A 6,466-nucleotide genomic window follows, 5' to 3' on the forward strand; every position below is an offset into this window, starting at 1 on the left:
GCATAACTTTTTTTTGCAGCTCCACAAGTTCTGTTTACGTGTGATTTCTAACTTAAGTCTTCCGAAATTGTTAAACCTAGGTATTTTATCGTTTCGGCTTCAGTTCGAATTGTTGAGTTCATGTCATAATTACACTCAATAACATGCTTTGTTTTGTTTTTAACTGAGCAGGACTGATTTAGATTCGTTAATTTTCATTTTACTTCTCATGGCCCAGACTTCTACAGCTTTAAGGGCTTGACTAAGTGACGCCTGATCGTTTTAGTTATTGATTTCACGATATAATAAACACTCGCCTGCAAATAACGGGATGGTTATGTCGTTATTTATGTGGTGAGCAATATCATTTATGTAAGGTAGAAAAAGAAGTCCTAAAACGGATCCCTGTGGAACGCCTGAGGTCATGTTTAATTGGTTAGATTGGTTACCATTTATATCAGCGTATTGTGTCCGATCTGTAAGATAGCGGATCCACATAACGTCATAATTTATATTCATTTCCATCAGTTTTTTTAATTCGTTATATACGACCAGATCGAAAGCCTTCGAGTAATCTAAAAATATAGCGTCGACCTGCTTTCTATTGTTCAATTGTATTGTTCTGTTGTTCTATTTCTATTGTTCATAAGTATTCGTGTTGCATTAATTACTGATGTTCTCAATAAATTTACTTTGATACCAAAACTATCCCGCACTCTCATATGTATAAAAACATACCTGTGCGACGCATGTCTCAAGTGGGCAAAAGATCACCAGGTGCTGTGTTGTGTATATTATTTGCCTTTGTTGCGAGGGTAATATATGATTGTTGCGGCTCAACAGTCGTATGTTTCCTTGGAAAGCAATGGTTCCCATGCATTGCTTTCCTGATTAAATTTTTCATTATGCATGGCATGGATATGTGCTGGTATACGGGTCCTTGGATTGATGTTGTGCGTTGTGGTCCAGAAATAGGTATAGCTATAGAACACTTATGCAATGTGTGACAGGTTGTATCCATGGGTGGGAAAGATGCATATATATATATATATATATATATATATATATATATATATATATATATATATATATATATATATATATATGCTGCTTTGTCTACATATCAGTTGCTAGCATGCGGCCTGCACACGGCATTGTCTGTGGAGTAGAGCATTCTATGTTTGTGGTCACATTTGCTGTCGTGCATCAATCCTCGGCTTTTGCTGCTCGGGTGAAACAATGTAGAACACCCTTCCAGCACCCATTTCATAGGGTGTTATGGTAAAATAGCACCCTTCAATAAGGGTGCGACCACTACACCCTTTAAAATTTTATGCTGTGCACCCTTCCTTAAGGGTGCTAGCCTCTGCACCCTTTCCTAGCACCCTTATTTAAGCACCCAATAGGTGGCAAAGGGTGTTCGTCTGGGGACAAGCTAATTTACACCCTTATGGGTGAGAAATTGTTTAGTGTGTAGCGCAGATACATCGGGCAGAGTCTAAGAGGTGTTTGCGAACAAGTGCACAGTTAAAATTAAATTATGCAATTTTACGTGCCAACACCACGATCAGATTATGAGGCACGCCGTAGTGGGCGACTCTCGAAATTCGGAGAAAATGGGGTTCTTCAACGTGCACCTAAATCTAAGTGCACGGGTGTTTTCGCATTTCGCCCCCATCGAAATGCGGCCGCCGTGACCGGGACGAACAATGCCACAATGTCACGGAACCCACTGAAAGATCAGATCAGGTCCTTTACCATCAACGCAATGGAAAATACTGTTGATTTATAACAGGAATAAGTTGCGGTTCATGCGTCTAAAACTTAGAACGCTTTGAAAGGATGACTTGTAGAATATTGCCCATTTCGTTGGTGTTCCTTTTCGAATATAAATTTTACAGTGGTGAGAAGAGCAGCGTTTTTTTTTATTCCGCGGATGTCGTGATGTGTGAAGTAGTGATTATGATAATTTAATGACTCGTTGATATGGGACAACCAATGGGCCAGTTGAAGTTCCCAGACCAAGCTGAAAATGCACACATGAATTTGGTTAGTGTACGACATGCGTAAGAATCAAAATGGATCTCCTTGTGAGCCACAGTGTATAAGCTGGCCTTCTTTGCAATGCCTCGGCCTATACGCAAGGTAGACAGAAAGCTTTTTCAGGCAATGTATGTCAGAAGGCGTTTTTTTTTTGTGGGCAAGCAGCTCAGTAACATGGAATGATGGCTCGCTGCAACCGCTCCCAAAAAAAAAGCAGCCTTGGAACTCTGCTCTAGGAAGGCAGCTAGATATTTGTCAGGAACCTATAATCTGCGGTTTATGTGTGCTCTGAGGGTGTTGAATGCTATAGTATATGTAGTCAGTAGGTAATCTTCGGCGATAGCCATCGTTGCTACTGTCGCAGCGTACTTCATGAGGTAGCCGGAAATATTCTGTGAGGCACGAATGCCAGCGTTGAACCACGCGGGCACGCTATATTGCAAATATTTAAGAAAATACGCATTAGGCGACTCCAGTATGGCAAGCACCCCTATACAGAGATGTGGTGTTTTCAAATGTTGAGAGAAGCACGAGCGTAGAGTGGAGCACGTGTTCGAACGCTCTCCGAATCTTCTCATTGTCCTTCATTCAGCCCCTTTCTGGTTGAGATCCCTCTCGGTTTTTTAGCTTTCTTGTTTTGCTTCTTCAACTGCCGGGATATTGAGTGGCTAGGGCGTTGTACTGCTTAGCTCGAATAAGTTATGGGTTCAATATCAGCCGCGGTGGCCTCGTCTCGATGGGGCGAAAATGCAAAAACGCTCGTCTACTTAGATTTAGGTGCGCCCTAAAGAATTCCAGGTGGTCAAAATTATGCCCGAGTCCTCGACTGCGGTGTTCCCAATAATCACATCGGCGTTTTGGCTCATAAATCCTGAGAATTTTTTTTCAGGTTGCGGAAAGAAACAGTGCAGAGCGCGTAAGGAATGAACGAGACCGCGCATAGTGCCATACACCTTAAAATGGCATATTGTTCGGACAACTCTGCTTTCGGGCCTGGTTTCTTTCCTAGTTTCGCCTGATCTACAGGATATTGTCACGTGGTGGTGATGTTGAAGAACACAGTAGCAATACTGTGAACGACAAAACTAACTTTTATTTGGCGAACCTGTACCCACAAGGCCGGCTACACTTATAGCACAACGATAGCGGCGGACACGGTCGGCGATCGTCGAAAATCTGATCAAAGGGTCAAGCGCGTCGGCTTTTATACATCAATCGTCGAATGTTCCAGACTAATCGTTGGGACCCGCGTGCCTTCCACAAAGTTCTACACCATTCGCGTCAGGCGATGAAATCAGATAACATGAAGGTCGGCGACAACAGACAGCGGTAGAAGCATCAATAACTTTCCAGAAACTTCGGATATATGCAGGCGCGTCCCGCGCTGTGCGATAACATTTGTTAGGCGGCGAAACGTGGTCGCCCGATAAAGATAAGTACACGTGTCAATATATTCGTTTTCTCTTTAAACACAGTAACCGTGCAAGGGCCAGGCCAACCGGCAGCGAACGAACGAAGCACTCAACAGCGCTTTGGGACCGTTTTATTTTGTTTATTCTACCCCAGGTCCTGTAACTCTATCTTCTTTAACGTATGCCAGTGGGCCATTGTTATCACTCTCTAGCGTTTTATTTTCTGTCACCTGTTTGAAATAGTTTAAAAAAGAACATTAAAAACAATCAGTTATTTGATTCAATTGCTCATGTTCTTGAGATGATGTTTGGCATAAATTCGGAGTTCAGGCTTTCAATCCCCTTATTGTTTTCGCAATCTTTCTCTTTTCATGCAGGGTCCTTGTCCTTGAAGATGGCAGAGTGCGAGAGTTCGATTCCCTACAAAAACTGCTTCGGGACTCCTCATCTGATTTCTACCGTATTGCAGGGGAGGCTGGCACTCAAAGCGTTTCAAACAAGAGTCAAAGCGCCGTGACGGTACTCTAATCGTTATTTATGAGATAATTCTAATAAAAGCTTGGATATTTTACAAACTGAATATGACGTCATCTAATACAGAAACCTTTGAGAAGGATTTGCCTCTAACCTCTCTTCGTTTCTACTGTAAAATACCGAGTGTGCATCCATGTCACAATAAGGGCCCACGACTTACCTTTTAACCAAAACTAAAGAACTAGCAAAGCACCGCATCAAGCGCCCACAAGCTCAAAATTTTCGCGAGGATGCAGCGCCCAGTCACCGATGATAGCTGTTATACGCGCTACAAGCGGCTGGCCACCCCATGGTCCCAGAATTTTCCCTATTTTACCGCATAGCGCTAAATAAAAGAGTGTTTTACGCTGTTGCATGCGAGTATTTACAGCACTATGTAGCTCTTGTCCGTGATTTCGTTCGCTGTGCTTTGGAGCGTTGCATTTATGCAGTGTTGTAAAGTCGATATTGTGCAGGCACCAACAGCGTAACAAGAATGACGGTCGGACATCGCCAAAAATGAAATTTCATGAAATTGGGAATAACTTCAAGCCCGTGCATGCACGCGGCCCGATGTACGATTTTCTCCTCGAACCAAACTCTGCGAAGAATCCAGTCTGAAACAGGAGCTAAGTGTCGGAGAGCTTCTCTTCAGTGAGAAATTGAATTCTTTGAGAGTTAACGGAAGGCCGGCTGTGCGGCTGAAAGCAGCGAAGACTGTTACCTCCAGGGCTGACTAGGCTTTTCGTAACGGGCAACGCGATAAACAGTTTGGCTAGATGCACGCCTAAAGCCGCGTAGTTAGCTATGATGTATCAACGTTTTCGTACCTTTATTTCTGCTTGTTAGCGGCATCGATCCTAATGCAATATATACCGCTTTACTTTAAATGTTCCTTAAAAGATTTTTATTCCAAGAGTTTAAACAGAGGCTGTCAATAAAGAAAACGATAAAGGAATGAAACCTACAGAGAACCTTACTAACATTGCAGTCATCGTCATCACCATCAGCAGCAGCCAACCTTTATGTCCACTGCAGGACGAATGCCTCTTGTAGGGATCACCAACCCACTGGCCACAAGTCGTTTTGAAGACGCCTTGGACCAGCCAAAATGGACTAAAATGACTACAACTAGTTAGGACGGCTAGGAGGCGTCTTGTTAAGATGTCTTCTGCTTACAGCTTGCCAAGACATTTTTAAAATGTCTTCAGAAGACAGGTTGAGAACGTTTTGCGTAAACGTGTGGAAGATATCTGTGCTAGTCTGTTTTTTTGGAAATGCCTAAAATAATATATTTCGATTCTTTTCTCGGCTTACACGGCTGTTGCATATCTGTCATACCAAAATGACTATACCTATTATAAATACGTGCCCTTCTTGGTACCCTGTCATAGTGCCTATACGTACGTCAAGGAAAAAAAAACATGGATCGAATGTAAAATTAATGCCACTAAACTAGATTAATAACGCGCACGTGCATAGGCCAGTATCAATCAAAACTTTAGTAAATACGCAATTTGGTTCAACATAATTACAAGAACGTGCGTAAATGCCCGTGAAACACACACACACACGGGCGCAAATAACGCGCTGTACACTGTTCGACGCATAGCTATTGCAGTGTTTCAATGTTTTTTTAAAGAGATATACCTATAAGTGGCTGGCTTTATTGTTTGTACTTTTTCATAAGAATGTGGTACAATTCTATATCGATGCTATACAACTTATCGACACTACAGCTCTTACTGAACGAAGCGCAAGAATACACACGGGCTCGAATATATATCGCAGCAATTTTTTTACTGTAGCCCGTACAGTGGCGACTGTACGAACGTGGTGCCCACTCATAGTGGCGAGATATGCGCCCTTTTTCTCGCGACAATATGCGGGCTTTGCCTTCGCGCGTCGCTTTCTCACTGGCAACAGGAAATACTGAGGTTGGTCGGAGTGGAAAAGTCGATCGTCCGAACGCGCAGTATAATCGCCTTGCATGTCACCAAACAATCCACAAACTCTAATTACTATTTCTTGGTTTACGTAGAAAAAACAAGTAAATTTGATGCTACTACTCCGATATTGAACACATACGATCGTACAAATCAGGCCGCTTCAGCTCCAAAGGAAATGTCACCTTTGTCTGGAGCAGCGCAGTCGTGCTTCATTGTGACTCGTGACACCAAAAACTACAACCGATCGCGTAAAAAATTCAGAATAAAATGTTGAATAAATTCAGAAAGTATCTGCCCAAATACTTTACAAACACAATACTATAAATGCATTCTAACAGCCAAGAAAAAAAAACAATTTGAATAGATTTACCCTAGGAACAGAATACGGTTCAAAGGAGTAATATGGCAACAGTACGACGAACCGCAAAAGACTATAGATCAGCCAATGAAAATCGGCGTAAGTAATAAGCGCATAAATTACATGTTAAGTGAAAATGTCAGCACAAATGCGCGTAGGAATTTTTTTTTGCCTTGGACAAGATAGTTAAATTAATAATTATGGAAAGCGAC

Source organism: Dermacentor variabilis, unplaced genomic scaffold (assembly GCF_050947875.1).
Source record: "Dermacentor variabilis isolate Ectoservices unplaced genomic scaffold, ASM5094787v1 scaffold_13, whole genome shotgun sequence".
Lineage (NCBI taxonomy): Eukaryota > Metazoa > Arthropoda > Arachnida > Ixodida > Ixodidae > Dermacentor > Dermacentor variabilis.